This window comes from Camelus dromedarius, chromosome X, assembly GCF_036321535.1.
Source record: "Camelus dromedarius isolate mCamDro1 chromosome X, mCamDro1.pat, whole genome shotgun sequence".
Taxonomy (NCBI): Eukaryota; Metazoa; Chordata; class Mammalia; order Artiodactyla; family Camelidae; genus Camelus; species Camelus dromedarius.
In genome coordinates this window covers 80,233,964-80,254,876 of record NC_087472.1, presented here as the reverse complement: position 1 = coordinate 80,254,876, position 20,913 = coordinate 80,233,964, and the positions used below count along the sequence as shown (strand labels likewise).

Below are 20,913 nucleotides of genomic sequence, written 5' to 3'. Positions count from 1 at the left end.
TGGGAGAAAATTTTTGCAAACAACGAAACCGACAAAGGCTTGATCTCCAGAATATATAAGCAGCTCATATGACTTAATAAGAAAAAACAAACAACCCAATCCAAAAATGGGCAGAAGACCTAAATAAGCAATTCTCCAATGAAGACATACGAATGATCAATAGGCACATGAAAAAATGCTCAATATCATTAATTATCAGAGAAATGCAAATTAAAACCACAATGAGGTATCACCTCACACCAGTCAGAATGGCCATCATTAAAAAGTCCACAAACAATAAATGCTAGAGAGGGTGTGAAGAAAAGGGAACCCTCCTACACTGTTGGTGGGAATATAATTTTGCACAGGCACTATGGAAAACAGTATGACGATTCCTTAAAAAACTAAAAATAGACTTACCATATAATCCGGCAATCCCACTACTGGGCATATACCCAGAGGAAACTAACTTGAAAAGATACATGTACCCCAATGTCCATACCATCACTATTTACAATAGCCGAGATATAGGAGCAACCTAAAATGTCCATTGACAGATGACTGGATAAAGAAGTTGTGTGGATATATATACATACACAATGAAATGCTACTCAACCATAAAAAAAAATGACATAATACCATTTGCAGCAACATGAATGGACCTGGAGATTATCATTTTAAGTGAAGTAAGTCAGATACAGAAAGACAAATATCATATGATATCACTTATATGTGGAATCTAAAAAAATGATACAAATGAACCTTTTACAAGAGAGAAACAGACTCAGAGACTTAGAAAACAACTTATGGTCACCAAAGGTGAAACTGAGTGGAGGATAAATTAGGAGTTTGGGATTAGCAGATGCACACTACTACATACAGAATAGATGAACAACAGGGTCCTACTGTATCTACATTCAATACCTTGCAGTAACATATAATGAAAAAGAATATGAAAAAGAACAGATGTATATGTATAACTGAATCCCTATGCTGTACACCAGAAACTAACACAACCATTGTAAATCAACTCTACTTCAATTAAAAAAAAAAAAAAAAGGAATCTGAAACTACTTTTAGGCAAATGGAGAGAGCAGAGAGCTTTTTTCCAGGCCTGTACAGTTTCTCAATTACCTTCAGCTCAGAATAATCCCTATGCCAAAATGGCATATTTTGGGATGGTATCCTCTGATCCCCTACACACATATTATGCTTAGAACAGTGCCTGGCATAGAGTAAGTATTCAATTCATATCTATGAGTATTATTATTAGAGTATTAGTATTAGTAGTGACCATTGTAAGATACAACGTGCATAAAAAATACTCAGTAAACACATGGCGGCTATCATTACGTCTCTGTCTCTTCTGAACTTTTACATCACTCTTCTTATTTCTGTCTTTCCTGCAACTGTTATCATTGTGTTGTCATTAGGTATGCACCTCCTCTCCTTGCTAGATTATAAACTTCTTTAGGGCAAGCTGTGTCTCACTCACATTTATGTTTCCCATTGTGTAGGACCTCCATATTGATGTGTTCAGTGATGATCCGTTTGTAAAACAGGTCATTGATCATAACATTACAGTTTCTGTGGCGAAAGCCTATTATGCTGCGAGCAAATATTATCTTTAACAACAGCCTTCCCAATGAGAGAATGCAATCGTTTCTGGCCTTCCTTTAATGCAAAAAAAAAAAAAAAAACAAAAACCAAAAAACCCCAGAAACTACTTAGTTAAGTAGATATTCACGAAAACTAGTAACTGATTCAACCAGCAGATTTCTTCCTTCATCAGAGAATTACAAATTTATTAAATAATTGTTTCCCTTTTGGCAGTGGAGCTATATTCTAACTATAATGTGGTTTGATGCATTCTATGTATATATATTTTAATTGAAATATAGTTGATTTACAATGTATTCATTTCTGGTGTACAGCATAGTGATTCAGTTATACATATATATATTCTTTTGCATGATACATTATTACAAGATATTGAATGTAGTTCTCTGTGCTATACAGTAGGTCCTTGCTGTTTATCTATTTTAAGTTTTTTTTTGGGGGGGGAGGGTGTTTAGGTAATTAGATCTATTTATTTAATTATTTGTTTAATGGCAGTACTGGGGATTGAACCCAGGACCTTGTGCATGCTGAGCATGTACTTTACCGCTTGAGCTACACCCTCCCTGCTATTTATCTATTTTATATATAGTAGTTTGTATCTGCTAATCCTGAACTCCTCTAATTTATCCCTCCCCCTGCTTTCTCTATTTTTATGTCTAAGCCAATGTATATAAGAAATACTTTAAAAATGGATAGGTAAAATTTTATATCCCCTTTCTCTAAAAAAAAAAAAGATTATACTAACATACTAATGAAGAAAAGTTGAAAAACAATAGAATTTTAAATCAGAAGTGACATTGTATGTCATGCTGTTTTGCTTCTAATGCAACAAGACGTTTTGTGTTTTCTGTAAACGCAGACTGCATAGTGACAACAGATGTAATAAACATAGAAGATACAAAGATCCATTTTGTCATCTTGAGTTTCAGATTGTAAACAAATTAAAAGAAGGCTATATTTGGCTCCTGAGAAGGCAGTAGTAACACTTTGCTTATTAGGCTAAAGAATTTCATTTCTACGCAAAGGAAAAATGAAATTAAAACTCAAATACAATGGCAAAATTCATATCAAATGGTTTCTACATTTTATGCCAACACATAGCTATAACTACAACCCAGGCAGCAGATGCAAGATTTGTGAGTCAAGAGACTGGAAGGAATTATGAAATCCATCCAAAATAAAGATTGCTTTACAGGGTCACCTACTGAAAGATGGCTTAATTTAACTATACAGCAATTAAAACAAAAACAAAAGCAGAGATGGCCCCTGCCCTGAGGGAATCAGAGTCTGAAAAATGTAAGCCGAGATGTCTCAGGTATTGTTAATAAGCCATGTCAGAAAATTAAACAACAAAAAAATCTCTATCACCGTAAAAGATCACTTCCTAAATAGCAATGGTTTATGGTGTAAGACTTTTTTTTTTAAATCCACATAAAACACTTATATTTTCTATTAGGTGTGCTCCTTTTCATCCCTCTGAAATTTCATTATGCTGCTTCCTATTGCTTGTACAGTGTATGTTGCTGTTCGGTTTCCTTCTTTTGTTTCAGACATTTTTAAAAAACAGAAGAAGTAAATCTTTGCAGATAAAGCTTAAGATCTCCTTGTTCCTCATCCCAGTTGCAGCAGAAAGACTCCAGCACAGGCCTCTATGATCCTCACCTCCCATGTATGCCCCTGCCCTTGAGTGTGGGTAGGACCTGTGACTTGTGTCCTATGGCAAAGGTGAAGAGACATCCCTCCTGCCACGACATCATATTATATAACTCCATCTTGCAGCAGCCTCTCTAGAGGAGCCTCTCTCCCCCATGGCTGCCTTTGAAGAAGCAGGCTGCCATGAATCCTACAGCCACACAGAATTCAATACTGCCACCACCACGTGAGCGTGGAAGGGAATGCTTCCATAGTCAAGCCTCTAGTTAAGACACCGCAGTGGGAGGGTACAACTCAGTGGTAGAGTGAGTACCTAGCATGCAGGAGGTCCTGGGTTCAATCCCCAGTACCTTCATTAAAAACAAACAAACAAACAAACAAATAAACCTTATAATCTAATTTTAAAAAAACACTGCAAACACCATGATTGTAGCTTATGAGGCCCTGAGTAGAGGACCCTGCTAAGCCATGCCCAGACTTCTGACCCACAGAAACTGTGACAAAATAAGTGTGTGTAATTTGAAGCCACTGGGTTTATGGTAATAATGTTATACAGCAATAAATAACACGCCAGTCTTACCCTAGCTCCTCCCACCCCAAGCGTCAGCACCATCAGGAATTTGGTCCTTGCTCCCATGTTTAAGTAACTTTCTTACAGATATGTTTACTGATGTGCAATGCATGCTATTTGCTGTAAACTGAATGTTTATGTCTCCTCAAAATTTATTTGTTGACATCCTAACCCCTAAAGTGATGGTATTAGGAGGTAAGGTCTTTGGGAAGTGATTAGGCTCTGACCTCATGAATGGGATCAATTTAGCTCTCTTATAAAAGAGACTCCATAGAGGTCCCTCACCCCTTCTGCCACATGAGGACACAATAAGAAGACAGCCATCTATGAAGCCAGACACCAAGCCTGACGTAACTTGATCTTGGACTTCCCAGCCTCCAGAACTCTGAGAAAGAAATCTGCCTTGTTTATAAGTCACCCAGTCTAAGGTGTTCTGTTAGAGCAGCCCAAATGGACCAACACACTAGTATCTCATGAATTTTTAGATTTACATAAATGGTATCACACTGTACATATAGTACCACTGCCATTTTTCTCTCAATAGTATATGATTGAGATACATCTATATGCCCCATTGTACCAGAACACTACATTTGTTTATCCATTCCATTATTGATGGACATTTAATTGGTTTATGTGTCCCTTCTCAACTCTGCAGTCACTAATGTCGGGAGCTAGAAATCAACCACACTGTGTTTACAGCAGAGAAATCTACAATGTTAGAAAACAGGGCTTTTTATTCCCCTGGAGAGCCAGCAGTCACATATTGACCAGTTCACGACTGCATATCCTAGTGTTTGTGTGATGAGTTTCTCTAGATTCTAGTCCCAGAAGTCGAATTTCTGAATCTTAAAAGACTAACATTTAAAATTTTACTATACATTGTCAAATTGTCCTGGAACGTGTTTGTACCATTTTATCTTCACACCACCAGTGTAAAAGTCTATTTTTTCCAAATATTCACTAACATGTGGTTTGTATTTTTGTCAAACTAATGGATCTGAAATGGTATCATTTTGGCATTTGCTTGTTATTAACTGCCTTATTGAGATATAATTGACATATAATAGATTGCATTATGTGAAATGTATAAATTGGTAAGTTTTCACTGATAAGAGATGGCACTTATAAAACCATTGCTATATCATTACAAGCAATAATGAACATATCTATCATCACTGAACATTTCCTTGTGCTCCTGTGTTATCCCTTCCATCCCTCTTACCCCGCCCTCAGCCCCCATTAATCACTGATCTCCTTGATACTACTATTGATTAGTTTGCATTTTCTAGAATTTATATAAATGGAATTAAGGCAGTATTTACTCTTTTTTTTTTTGTCTAGCTTCTTTCACTCAACATAGTTACATTGAGGTTCACTCATGTTGCTTATAATTCATTTCTTTTTATGACTAACTAGTATTCCATTGTATGGTTAGACTACAATTTGTTTATCCATTCACATGTTCATTGATAATTGGGTTGTTTCTAGTTTTTGGCTTTTACAAATAAAGCATCTATGCACAAGTCTTTGTGTGGACACAAGCTCTCATTTCTTGTGGGTAAATAGCTAAGAATGGTGTTACTGGGTCATACAGTAGGCATAGGTTTAATTTTGTAAGAAATTGCCAAACTGTTGTGTAAGTGGTTGTATAATTCAACATTCCCAACAGCAGTGTATGAGAGCTCCAGTTTCTTCACATCCCTGTCAATACTTGGTATGGACAGATTTTTTTTTGCATTTTAGACAATTTAATATGTAATAGTGATATCTCATTGTGGTTTTCTCTAATAACTAATGATTTTGAGCATCTCTTCATGTACTTACTTGCCAGCTCTGTATCTTTGGGGAAGTGTCTGTTCAAAGCTTTTGCCTATTGTTTTATCAGATTGTTTGTCTGATTATTGGGTTTGAGAGTGCTTTATAGGTTCAGAATACAAATCCTTATCAGATATGTGATTTCCAAATATTTTCTCCCAGTCCATGTCTTATCTTTTCATCCTCTTAACTATGTCTTTTGAAGAACAGAAGTTCTTAATTTTGATGAAGTACAATAGATCATTATTTTTGGATGGTGCCTTTGGTGCTGTATCTATGAAAGCTTTCCTTCATCTAAGATCACAAATATTTTCTCCTATTTATCTGCCAAGGGTGGAGGGGAAAGATATATTAGGTAGAAGACAGTGGAGCAACATCTTTAAAGTACTAGAATATTATATTGATTGAGAATAACTGTCACAAGCTCAGGCAAAATAAAGATTTTTTAAAACACACAAAACCTGAAAAAATTCATTACCAGCAGATCTGTACTACAAGTAATGTTAAAGTCTTTCAGGGAAAAGGGAAATAATACTAGATGGAAATTTGGATCTACACAAAGGAATGAAGAACACTATACATTTTATACATATATAAATTTTATAAATTATTATAAATAATAATACATATGTATATGTACCTCGATGGGGGTGTACTAGTTTTCCATTGTTGCTATAACAAATTACCATCACAAACTTGGTGGCCTGAAACAATAGAAATGTATTATTTTACAGTTCTGTAGATCAGAAGTGTGACACGTGTCCCACTGAGCTAAAATCAGTGCATCGGCAGGGCTGTGTTCTTTCTGGGGGCTCTAGGGAAGAATTCATTTCTTTGCTGACTATAGCAAGGGACCCTTAACTCTTAGAGTTCTCCAGTCCTTGCACATAACCCAGGATGGCTCAGAGTCCTCCTCACACTGCCATTTCTCTGACTCACTCTTTTGCTTCCCTCTTCCATTTGTTAAGACTCATGTGAGCAGATTTGAGCCCACCTAATAACCCATGATAATTTCCCCATCTCAAGGTCCTTATCTTTAATCATATCTACAAAGTCTCTTTTGCAATGTAAACTAACATATTCACAGGTTCTGGAAATTAGGACATGGGACATCTTTGCAGGGGCCAATATTCTGCCTATCACAGCGGTAAACATGAAAGACTGTTTTCTTTATTTAAATAACTTTAAAAGATACTTGGCTGTTTAAAGCAAAAATGAAAACAGTATGTTGTGGGTTTTATAACATGTAAAAGTCAGATATATGACAGCAATAGCACATCGGGCTGTAGGGGAGAAAAAGGAGTGTCATGTAAGGTTCTCATACTACATATGAAGTTTTATACTGAAGGTAATGAAGGGGGACTGTGATAAACGAGGTTTCCAATGTTAGCTAATATGAGAAACGTACATCCTTAAGCATTTTCCCCTGTATATGTGAACGATGACTTCTTTAGGTTTCTATCAGTGAAGGGAATTTGTTGAGAGCATGGGTTTATTCAACTTTGTCCCAGTTGCCCCAGTATCAGGTCTGCCTTTCGCTTCGGATTTATAATGCTACCTCTGCTATATGTCAAATTTCCATAATTGTCTGGGTCTGTGTTTACTATGTTCAATCAATCTGTTTATCTATCTCTGACTATTAGCACACTGGTTTATTTTACAATAGCTTTGTAGTACGTCTTAATATTTGGTAGGGCAAATTTCACTTCCTTGTTCTTTGGGAGGTTTTTGCAGTATTTCTATAAAATGTACTCATTGCAGAGAGGAGAATTTATGCTCTTAACTGTAATTTTCTGTAATTGTAAATGAGCACTAACTTGCTCAAAAAGCATCAATCAGTTTTCACCACACTTAGAAAAATGTCTAAATCCTTTACCCTGAGCCGCAAAACCCTCTGTGATTTGTTCCTGATATATTCCATCTTTTACCTTTAATCTTTCATATGAGTTTTAGAATTGGGTTGTCAAGTTCCAAGTAAATTCATGTTTAGTTTTGTTTAAAATTGCATCGCATTTGTAGATTTCATCTATTCTGCAATGCCATAGATTGTAAGATACATCATTATTTTATGTGCCACTAAGGAAGAAAAATTGCTTCCCATTAAACTATGACATAATGCTTTCTTATCACTTAGGCTTTTTATTTTATACGTATTGAAAAAGCTTCCATAGACTTATTTAGATAACATACTTTCATTAGATATTTTTTCTTGTGGGTCCATAAAAATGAAAATGTAAGTGAAAGAAATTGGTTAAGATATCCCTAAAACTTCTTGGCATTCAGAGTCTGACTTTTCTGAATCACTATAAAACTTCAGTATCTGTGTTTTTCCACACAATGATAGCTTCTGGGCCATCAAGGAGATTGGTAATGCAGCATTTATTATAAGAATAGTCCATCCACTGCTGTCTCTGAAACGTTCTTCGTCACCTACCTGTGAGTATCTCCTTTTCTTAGGTCCTTGACTGTTCTTTGCAAGAAAATATGCAATTTCAGTCATTCTCCTAATAAAAGAGATTTTCCTTCCTTGATATCAAATTGATGCCCCCTGCTCTGTTTCTGTGCCTTCCTGTGCACACAGTAAATTTTCATTTTAACGCTAAATAATATTACCATTTTAGGACATTTTAAACAGCCATTAAACTCAACACATGTCATCCAAAAATGTATGAAACTCAATGGAAGGGACAAGAATATGAACAAAAGTTTATTCACACTCAGGCAATGACAGCTACAACATAACCTATCCTGGGGAATAAGACATAAGAAACCATTGGTTTTTAGATACATCCCAATCTTGGAGATGCTTAAAAAGATGTGTTTATAATTGATGAACTGTGATATTCATAGAATTATCTTTAAAAAACTGAGTTATAGAATTCTTAAATATCATAAGTGGAGATTTAATATGGGTCTTTTTGTCTTTTAATAATGTTTAGTATTTTTTCTTCTAATTTTTTTTGCTATTATAAATGCTATATTTTGTACAATTACATTTTATAATTGATTATTGGGTTTAGAAATATTATTGTTGTTTTATATATTGATTTTGTATTCAGCAATCTTGCTAAAGTTTCTTACTAACTCAATAGACTTCTTTCGATTTTCGATCTAGACAAATCACGTCTACAAATAACAGCACCATTTCTCTCCCTTGGCAGTCTATGCCTCCTAATTACTCTCCCTTTTTTGTTTCATTGGTTAGGACACTAATACAATTTGGAATAGATGTGGTTATAATGGGCATATTTGTCTTGTTTAAAAGTTAATGCTTCTTCAATTTCACCATTAAACAGGAAGCCTGCTCTAGGTTTTTCAAGTTAAGACCATTCCCTTATATTCCCAGTTTCCTATAAATTTTGACCCTGCATCAGTGTTAAATTTTAACATATGCCTTTTCAACTAACATGACCATATAGTTCTTCCAATTCACTCTGTTAATATGAATTCCATTGATACAATTTTCTGATTTTGAACACTTGCAATCCTGACATAAAGCCTACATAGTCATAATATATTACTTTTTTATGCAGGGTAGCGTTGAAGTTTTTATTCTTTTATTTAGAAACTTTGAATCCACAATTAGATGTAAGATTAGTCTATAATTTTTCTTATACCTCATAAAATAAATTAGGTAGCTCTCTCTCACTTTCTATTCTCTAATATAGCTTGCATAAAATGAATTTGGGGGATTTTATAAAACTCACCTGTAAAACTGTCTTAACCTGAGATTTTGGTGGAGGCAGATAGATTTTATTACCAATTAAATTGGTTAGTAGTCCACTCAAGTTTTCTATTTCTTCTTAAATCAATTTTGTGTGTGTGTGTGTGTGTGTGTATAGATATACATACGTAATTATCCATTTTATATGTTCTATAATTTATTGGCACAAATTTAACAGTATTATCTTACTATTTTTAAATTTCTACAGTAACTTAATAATAACTTTTCATCCCAATTTTCTTTCACTCATTTTTTTTCTTTATCAGTCTTGCTAGAGATTTGTCTTTAATTTGTAAAACAAATTTGTTTCATAAGTGTTTTGCATAAAAATATTGCTGGTTTCTTTCCTGGGAATTAATTTATTACTTTTCAGTATCTTTATAGTGGTTTCTAATTTACAAAGTAATACTGGTCAATATTTAAAAATTGTAAAAGTAACTGATGTCTTTCATGTAGCAAATGACCAACTTGCTTATTTATCATTAACTTTAAAAATATCTTACAGTACATAATGTTTTATCACTTGCTATTATCTGGTATGGTATGTATATTTTTTTTCCAAATAAAGATATCTTACTTAGAGCCAGGAAAGTATTCATCTTAATGATATAAATTTAAACCTAAAGAAGATTAATGACTTTTGCTAACTGTTATTTTGGCTACAGACATTAACCTCCAATTTGCCATATACATTATATTCAAGATGAATCTTGCACTGCATATAAAAATTTAAATCTGCTTTTTTAACTTGCAGGTAGTTATATTAAAAGACTTCCTTTTTCTTGGATTATCTTCATAACAGCTCACATTTCGCCCTTAAATATATTGGTTTTGATTTTAATCAATTTTGTCTTTAATGTAGCTAATTTTTTTTCATCTTCACAATACTTGAATTTCTTTTTTTTGGTTTTAGAGCCCCAGTATATTCTCCATGTACACTGTCCTAGCTTCTTTAGAGCAAGAGCTTCAGGTCTTCCTTTTTATGAATCTCAAGCCTCCAGCACAATGCTTGGACCATGATGGAAGATGACATGATCAATAATCACCATTCAGTGCACAAGTCCTGTCTGTATTCCAGGCATTGTGCCAAACATTTAGCGTGTATTATGAAAATGTGTTGAGATGATCATTACTTTTTAAACTTCAGGCCCTCTTAAGTCAAAACCACAGTGAGATATCCCTCATATCCATTAGGATGGCCACTATCAAAGAAACAGAAAATAAGTGTTCATGAAGATGTTGAGAAATTGAAACCCTTGTGCACTGTTGGTAGGAATGTAAAACAGTGCAGTCTCAAAGGAAAACGATATAAAGGGTCCTCAAAAAATTAAAAATAAAACTACCATATGATCCTACAATCCCACTTTTGGGTATATACGCAAAATAAGCAGGGTCTCGAAAAGATATTTCCACATTTGTGTTCATTGCCGTGTTATTCATAACAATCAAGAGGTGGAAGCAATCCAGGAGTAAAAAAGAAGGAAATCCAGTCACATGGTATAACATGGATGAACCTTGAACACATTATATTAAGTGAAATAAGCCAGTCACTAAAGGACAAATACTGTATGATTCCACTAAAACGAGGTATCTAAAGTAGGCAAAGTCTTAAAAACAGAAAGTAGAATAGTGGTTGTCAGGGGCTGAGGGGAGGGGTAAAAGGGGTGTTACTGTTCAGATACAGGATTTCAGATTTGCAAGATGAACAAGTTCTGGAGATCTGTTGCATAAAAATGTAAATACAGTCAACGTGAGAAAACTTTTTAAAAATGGTTAAAATTGACACAACATTGTAAACTGACTACATACTTCAATTAAAAAATTAATAAATAAAAAGAAAATTAAAAATGGTTAAGATGGTCAACTTTATGTTATGTGTTTTTTTATACCACAATTAAAAATTAAAAAAAAAAATTTAAACCAGGCTTTCTGACTTTAAGGACCAAGAAACTAAGACTCAGAGGATTATGTGGTTCATCCAAGGTCAAAGAACCAGCTTCAAAGCACTGATCAAGAGCACCTGAGAGTGCTTGAGCCACAGAATGTTTTCACTTTAAATTTTGATTTTATTTTCCTTAGAATCTAACAGAATTCGGTACATAATAAAAAATCCTCTTTTAGACCTTTTAAAGGGGAAAGTAAATCTTTTTATGCTTATTTTTAGTCAACAAGACGTAACGATTTTTCTTCCTGAAAAGGTCCACTTCTGGACAAAGGCAAAATATGAATGTTTCAAAAGCCAATATACATTTTCAAATAAAGTTATAGGAGAAAAATCAATGGATGAGATCATGTAAAGTCTTTGAGTATCTTGTCTGGTGATATGATACATATTTTTAATTGGGACATAAGTGACATTTAACCTTATATTATTTTCAAATGTACAACATACTGATTTGGTATGTGTATATATTGCAAAATGATCACCACAATTAGTCTAGTTAACACCCAGGCTGATATTTTTAAAAAGAAAATCTAATAAACTGGCTGACATAGAATGTGTTCCTCTACCAGGACTCCAATCTCATTGAGTTTATATTAATCTCTCCCCATTGACTGCAAAGAATTTCTGCTTTCTCCGTCCCTCAGTAAACTTTTCTAAATCATTTTCTTCCTTCCATCCTAAGGGTCTCTGTGGCTGGACTTTTCTAAACAGTTTTAACTCTTATGTGAGAGAGAAAGGGACCAACTCATACGGGATTCTAGTAGGTTGATGAATGTTCACCCAAGGATATCGTCTTAATCCCTGGAATTTGTCAGTATTACCTAATTTGGAAAAGGATCTTGGCAGATGTGATTAAGGATTTTGAGATGAAGCAACAACGCTGGATTATCAGGATGGATCCTAAATGCCATCCCACGTGTCCTTATAAGTGAGAGCCAATGGGCAATAACACAGATACAGAGAAGGTGATGTCAAGACACTGTGAAGACGAAGGCAGAGTTTGGGGTGATGTAGCCACAAGTGCAAGAAGGCCAGCAGCCATCAGGAGATGGAAGGAGCAGATTCTCCCCTGGAGCCCATCCAAGGGAGCACAGCTCGGCCAAATTTCAGACCCCTGGTCTCCAAAATTGCAAGAGAACAAATTTCTGTTGTTTTACGCTACCACATTTGTGGTAATCTGTTACAACAGCCTCAGGAAAACGAATAAAGGTATATTCCTGGGTACCTGCTCACTCTCAGTGGTTAATGAAATTGACAAGCACAAATAGCGGTCAATATGGAAAAATTATAAATTTATAAGATGTCTGCTTGGCTAGAGGAAGGGAAATCTAGTGTGAATTCATAATCAGTGCGTGAGGTGTTAAGTGCATTTCCTCTGGCTTCACAGAAGTTCCTCTAGCAGCATCCGAAACCACAGAAGTTATGCTCAGGAGAAAGCTCTATGAGAAAGACACACTATGGCTTTGAATCCACTGGGATCCGTCAACAAAGAACATGGGTGACTAGCCAGGACTCTATGGCACGCTCCAGAGTTAACTGTTATTCACAGAGTTTCTGATGCCACGTGCCAGCCTTGGCCATGTCCTCAGATTGCGGGCTGCATGCCTGTCCTCAGTGCCTGCGGACCTAGCCCTCAGTCCTGAAGCACTGAGCCCATTAAAGCTGGTCCATGGGGTCTCTGGCCGCCCATGATTGTTCTGGAATAGGGCCCCCAGCCTTTCCTGAGTTAGGCAAAAACCATACCCCCTTCACAGATAGTGACTCTAGGAGGTCAGGGAAAAATAAGGCCTAGAGTTGCCAGATTTAGCAAATTAAACATACAGGACACCCAGGTAATTTGCACTTCAGATAAACAGTGAATAATCTTTTACTATAAGTATGTCCAATGCAAGATTTGGGCCATATTTATACTAAAAAGTACTTGTTATTGACCTGAAACTCAAATTGAACATGATATTCTAATATGGAACCCAGCAACCCCAAACAGGAGCAATCTCTGCCCTCACGGACTTTACACTCTGGTCAGGGGATAAAACAAATGCACACACAGTGATGCAGGCCACAAGCTGAGTCTCGAGAGGGGTACCATCTAAATACTAAAGGCAAGAGGTCAGTTCCGCCTGGTGAAAGCAATGAAGCTGGGGAGACTGCAGTCTTGGAAGGATGAGGAGAATGTGGGCCAGCAGACAGAGGGCGAGGTGATGGGGAGAGCTTTCAGGCAGCAAGCCCCACAGGAAAGTGGGGGCTGGGATGGGGAGATTAGCAGATAGTAGATGGTAGATAGTAGATGAGGAGAGAGTGGAGAAGGACAACAGTGATGAGACTGTTGACTGTGGGCTGGGAGAGGTAAGTAGGCTGAGATGAGTAGATGCAGTTCATCAATGTCCCCACAACCACCCTTTTGACTCATTACTTAACCACAAGACCAAAGGCTTCTGATGTCGTAAAAGAGGCCAAGTGTCCAGAAACCAAGGGAGTCTCAATCTCTCAATAGAGGTGTTAAATTTATAGTATGAGCAAGGCATAAAGATTGTTCTGCAGTTCAAGGTTAGAAGTAAAAGAATGCGCCACTGTGGAATCTATTTGGGATGATGGAGTGATTAAGGAGGTGGCATCATCTTTGTGTTACAGAAGGAATCTCTGAATTGAGAGTCTGTCACCACAGGGGCTGGAAGAGGAAAACGGGCAGGGAGTAAACTGAAGCAACACATCACCTTCCAGCTGTGGTGAGACTCTTAGCAGGCAAAAAGGTCAGGAGGGGGAGGCTGGTACTCCTGGGGGTGGACAGGGGAAAGGAACTGGAAGGTTACTGCTGGCTCACAGACTCTCAGCAAAAGGTTTCCTAGGGGATCATCACTTCTCACCCATAGTGACGGGAGTCGGGGAATAAGAATCAGGGATCTTGCTCCTGATCCAATGAGATCAGAAAACTCTTCACTGCTACCTAAATTCCTTAGATCCCCAAACTACATTTAATTTAAAATGAGTTAGTAATTCTATAACTATTTACTGAGCATGGAGAATTGTTTTCTCGTGAGGGTTTCTTTACCAAAAAAAAAAAAAAGTGGAGAATTTTAGCAGGTGCCTAACAATTTTTCAGTGCTAAATGGAATGTGGTTATGTTCATTTTCCTTTAAAAAAAAAAAGTACTGAACCTCTCTGAGTATCAGCTCAAAGTTCCAGGCTTATGATTTATGGTAACATTTAGTCAACTCCTAAAGAGCATCCATCATTGTCAGATTATATTTTTTCACTTCAGCACCAACAGTTTCTGGGTGTCCACACAGCCTGATACATAAAAATCTTTTATTTCCCATTGGGGTTTACTCAGGAACATTCAGCACTAATGTAACATTTGTTCATGTCTTAGACTTAAATTTGTTTGAGACAAGTAGGTGTCTTGTTTGTGCTTTCATTAGGGAGGCCGTATATTAGCATAACCATACGTAGGAGTGTTTTTATTCTTTTAAGAGTTCAAAAAAGGGCATTTCCCAAGAAGCCTTAATTGCATGTCCGGGTACAATTTTTTTTAAAAAAGCAAAACCATAACTGAAGTCCTAGGCATGCCAAATATCTATTTTATTCCATTTATTTCCAATGTTAAATTTAGGGTCTAAAAGCAAAACAAAACAAAGGAGAAACAAATTTTATTATACAGCTAGATAATCTATATAGCCTGGTACCAGAGAAGAATGTAACTGCACATTCTGAGCATAATAGCCACTCTGCAAGTCTAATCCAACTACAGATCTTCCTCGACTTACAAAGGACTTATGTCCCGGGAAACCCACTGTAAGCTGAAAAACAGCCTAAGTCAGAAATGCATTTGATACACCTAACCTACTGAACGTCATAGTTCAGCCTAGCCTAACTTATACATGCTCAGAACAGTTACATTAGCCTGCAGTTGGGCAAAATCGTCTAACAAAAAGCCTATTTATAAAATAAAGCGTTGAATGTCTCATGTAATTTATTGAATATTGTACTGAAAGTGAAAAATAGAATGGTTGTCTGGGTACAGAACGGTTGTAACTATCGATTGTGTACCCTCGTGATCGCATGGCTGACCTGGAGCTGTGGCTCGGGGCCACTGCCCTAGCAGCACAAGAAACAGTATCACATCATGATCTCTAGCCCGGGAAAAGATCAAAATGCAAAATACAGAGTAACAGTCTCTACTGTTACTGTGAATATGTATTGCTTTCACATTATTTTAAGGTCGAAAAATTGTAAATCGAACCATTGTTTAAATTGAGGACCATCTTTATACTCTGTAAAGTCTCTCTATATATCTATATAGCTATGTAGATATCTATATGCAGACAATATATAGATATATCTATATATTGTCTATAGCAGTCAGACTCCAAAATAAAATTATTTCCCATCCATGCAATCAAAAGGAGAACTAAGCATTAACACCGAAAAGTGTTTACAATTCTTTGATTTAATAACTGATTTTATCTTTGACACTACTTATAAACATGCATAATAATTTTCCCAAAGTAAAGGCTCTATTTAAATACAAAATAATAAAAAGTCTTTTTCTTACAACACACAAGAAGTTATTATTTTTAAATGAGAGGCCCATTCCTTTGAGGATTCTGCAAGCTAGATCTCGCTGATTCTTTTTGTAGTTTTTCCCTTTCAAAACATTTATTCTTTACCCTTTAAAAAGAATTTATGCATCTGCTGTTTTGAAAATATTTCAAGGTCTTCTTGGGAATACACATATTATGCTCTGAAATCTTGAAATAACTAGAGTTCTGAAATATATATGCCAGAATTACTTACTTCTGAAGATCATAAACTCTTTCATTTCCTCAGTTTTTGCATATTTTCAGTTCTTATGGTCCTGGGTTACTGAGCATTATAGTCTTAAACCATCATTTTCCTCACTCTGTGTATAGGATTGCGATGTTACCAAGTTAAGAGTCATGGCTGAGAAATATCTTCCATATTAAGTCCTTGACGTTAGCTTTTGATATGCTGAGGCTAAGGGTCCTCTGGCCTCATTAAAAGCCCAGAAGGCTGGGGGTGGAGGCAGAAGTTGGTACAAGAGGTGTCTTCCATTAGTGTACCTTTTCTGTCATTCAGGTCATGAAAAATGTTAAAACTTCTAAAGCTCCAAACATGATGCCTACGTGTTAATACAATTTAGTAGGATTAAATGCTTCCAAAGGAGTCTGCTCAAGAATACACAGATCTGTCTGTGGGATATCTTCTCTTCATTAGCATCCCTTATGCGGCTGTACAATGGTTTATTCAATCAATTCTCTATTGATGGACATGCGGGCTGTTCCCAAACTTTTATTTGTTCAGATAAGCTCAGTAAACAACCTTGTGTGTAAGTTCTTTCAAATGTGTTCAGATGCAATTCACATTTGATTCTTAGAAGTGGGATTGCTGGGTCAGTGGATAAATGCATTGGGATTTTTGCTAGATATTGCCAGCTCCCCAACATATATAAACTTTTTTAACGCCTTAAGCTTCATATACAACTCTTGAGTATGATCTCTGTGTGGTGTTCGTCCCCACTCCATAGTGGTACTATGATGTCCCCTGGGAAGAAAAGACAGGAATGATCCCCATGTGACGTACGTAATACTTGTCTTCCCTTCTTTTCTGTTAGTCACTTCCTCGGTCAGCATGTTATGGATTGAATGCTTGTGTCCCCCTAAAATTCATATGTTGAGACATAACTCCCAATCCGGTGGTATTAGGAGGCAGAGCCTTTGGAAGGGGATTAGGTCCCAAGGTTGAGGCCCTCATGAATGAGATTAGTGCCTTTATACAGAGACCTCCCCGTCCCTACTCACACCACATGAAGATAAAATGAGAAAACGGCCATCTGCAACCTGGAAGAGGGTCCTTAGCAGAACCTGGCCATGCTAGCACCCTGATCTTGGATTCCCAGCCTCCAGAAACTGTGTTAAATAAATTTCTGTTGATTACAAGCCACCCAATTGAAGATACTTTGTTGTAGCGGCCTGAGCAGACTAAGACAGTATCACTCTCTTCAGGGCTCTTGTGAGGTCCCAATGCTTGCCCCTCCAGGGAACCCTGGTGATGTGTCATCCATCCCTGCTCTCTCTCTGGTAACTCAGAACGATCCTCTGACTTCATCAAAAAGCATCTCTTCACCTCACACTAGTCAGAATGGCCATCATTAAAAAGTTCACAAATGATAAATTCTGGAGAGGGTGTGGAGGAAAGAGAACCCTTCTACACCGTTGGTGGGAATGAAGTTTGGTGCAGCCACTATAGAAACAGTATGGAGATTCCTTAAAAAACTAAAAATAGACTTACGATATGATCCAGCAATCCCACTCCTGGGTGTATATCCAGAGAAAAAATATATACACCCCAATGTTCATAGTAGCACTATTTACAATAGCCAAAACATGGAAACAACCTAAATGTCCACTGACAGATGACAGCCATAAAAAATAATGAAATAATGCCATTTGCAGCAACATGGATGGACCTAGAGATTACCTTATTAAGTGAGGTAAGTCAGACAGAGAAAGCCAAATATCATATGCTATCACTTATATATGGAATCTAAAAAAAACGATACAAATGAACTTATTTACAAAACATATATAGACTCACAAACATAGAAAACTTATAGTTACCAAAGGGGAGAGCAGGGAGGAGGGATAAATTAGGAGCTTGGGATTAGCAGATACAAACTACTGCATATAAAATAAACAAGAAGGTCCTACTGTATAGCACAGGGAACTATATTCAATACCTTGTAATAACCTGTAATGAAAAAGAATATATATATAGTATAACTGAATCACTATGCTGTACACCAGAAACTAACACAACATTGTTAATCAACTATACTTCAATTTAAAAAAAAACCATCTCTTTCTTCTCCCATTGAGGCCTGTGATGAAGATTTAGAAATAATCTACAACATCATGCCTTACTGAATGGGGATTACAGTTAAACACTGCTTTACTCAAAGGACCTAATGGTAGGCCTCGTGACAAGTCACTGCTCTGTAGGGAGTCTTTGCTCATGCCCCAACCCTATGCTTGAAGACAAGGTGCTGAGCACTTCCCTCCCAGCCTTCTCTAACCACGTGCCTACACAAAGGATGTATCACTTGCTTCTTTACTATTGAGCAAATTTCTGGATTGGCAAGTCTGATCACAGAAATATGGCCCAATGCCTAGTGAAAGAGTGGTTTCTATGCTCGTTTTTTGAATAAACTAATCACAGTCCTACCAGAAAAGTATTTTTTAGGGAGTTGACCTTATTATTAAGAGTTTAGATTTGATGACTGATTAATCAGGAAGTGGATAAGTTCATTCCATTTTTTTTTTTTTTTTTTTTTTTGCTGTACCCCCTACAACTTCCTCCTGCCTCCACCAGCCAGGGAAGTCCTAAGACAGAGTTGATAGGGCTTCTCTGGAGCACACTCCCACCAATCGAGCAAACTATTGCACTTACAGGTGGCCAGCTTGATAATACACCCTTGTATTGACTTTCTCTCCTCTGCTTCACTCTGCCAATGAGGTCACAGCATACATGACCCCTGCCCCCAGCTCTGCTCTCCGGAGAAATCAATCCAAGACAAAAAGGTAAAAGGAGTAACAGGAGCTATAGTGTAGTGAAAATCGCTGATTCTAATTGAGAAGGGCTTATAGGAAGAAAGGAATCAGACATTGGTGAGTAATGACTCAGAGAATATAGCTCAGGAAGGTGCCTTAGGCTGAGAGTATCAAGAATTCTTGTGTGTGGTGGGGGAGGGTATAGCTCAGTGGTAGAGCATGTGCTTAGCATGAACGAGGTCCTGGGTTCACTCTCAGTACCTCTATTTAAAAAAAAAAAAGGATTCTGTGTGTTAAAAATTGAAGGAGAGGAAAAAAAAAAACAGTTTGCATGGTGAAAAGCCATGGGTATTGTCAAAAGAAATCAAAGAAACAGAAAAAAAATTTACAAATTACATAGTGCAAAAGCTCTTAACAATTGAGGGAAAAAACCAAACAGTAGAAAAATTGGGAGATCAGAGGGTTCCTAGAAAAAGTAAAGCAAAGAATCTCAAACATATGAAAAAAAATGCTCAACTTCACTCATAAGAGAAATGCAAAGTACAACTATACTGAAATACCATCTCTTGTTTATCAGATTGGCAAGAAGTCAAGATTGAAAATGCACTCTGCTGGTGAGCTTGTGGGGAAATAGGCACTCTTATTCATTGCTGGTGGGAGTGCAAAATGTTACAATCCCTATGAAGGGGAATTTAGCAATATCTAGCAAAACTGCAAATGCATTTACAGTTTTGACCCAGCAATTCCACTTCTAAGAATCAAACGTACATTACACCTGAACCGATCGGAAAGAATATATGCACAAGGTTATTTACGGAACATTATTTGTATAAACAAAAGTTTAGGAGCAGCCCACATGTCCATCAATAGGCAACTTATTGAACAAACCATTGTACAGCCACATGAGGGGTACTATGCAATCATTAAAAAAAAAAAAGCATAAGGAGGATCTCTGTTTTAGTTTACTGTGACCCCCTTGATTCACAAACGTGGTTGCTTAAAGCAATAGAAATGTATTCTCTCACAGTCCAGAATCAAGTTTGTCAGCAGGGCTGGTTTCTTCCAGAGGCTCTGAGGGAGAATCCATTCCAGGCTTCTCTCTTATTAGTTTCTGGTTGCTATCCACAATCCTTGGCGTTCCTTGGCTTGTAGCTTCATCACTCTAATCTCTGCCTCAGCCTTCATAAGCCCTTCCCCACTGTGTCTCAAATTTCCCTTTCCTTTTTTTTTTTAATTGAAGTATAGTCAGTTACAATATGTCAATTTCTGGTGTACAGCACAGTGTCCCAGTCATGCATATACATACACATACTCATTTTCATATTCTTCTTCATTAAAGGTTATTACAAGATATTGAATGTGGTTCCCTGTGCTCTACAGAAGAAATTTGTCTTTTTTAATCTACTTTCATATATAGTCCTCTCCGTTCTTATATATGTACACTGGTAATTGGATTTAGGGCCTACTCCAATTCAAGATGATGTCATATTGAAAACTTTACCTTAATTGCATCTCCAAGGACCCTTATTCTATCTTAAGATCTTTACCTTAATTACATCTCCAAAGTACCTTGTTCCAAGTGAAAACACATTCTGAGGCTCCAGGTGGACATATCTTTTGGGGGGCACAATTCAACCTACTACAATCCCCATGTAGTGATATGAACTAAATTCCAGAATAAGTTTAAAAAGCAAAAGGCAGAACAGTGTTTACAGTGTGCTATAATTTTGTGTAAGAAAGGAGAAATAAGAATACTTATGCACGTATGTGTACCTACATGCATATATTTTCAAACAGTAACACTGGAATAATAAACTAGAAATGCATCCAAAGGATTAATTCTGGGGGTGGGGAGGGAGGTGAGAAGACAGGGATAAAAGGGGGACTTATGAGTATAGTTTTGGCTTTTGAAACATGTAAATGTTCTACCTACTCAAAAATAAAATCAAATATTTTTAAAACCCTAAAATTGAAAACAAATTTGAGCAAAGGAACCGAACTTTATTATCAGGTAATATTACTATACAGAGGAAAT

At 36.6% G+C, this 20,913-nt stretch overlaps 1 pseudogene; it reads right to left on the bottom strand.

Annotated features, from left to right (window-relative positions):
- The window catches only part of LOC135320266 (tigger transposable element-derived protein 1-like), a 54,131-nt pseudogene that overhangs the window by 20,390 nt on the left and 12,828 nt on the right, over window positions 1–20,913 (bottom strand).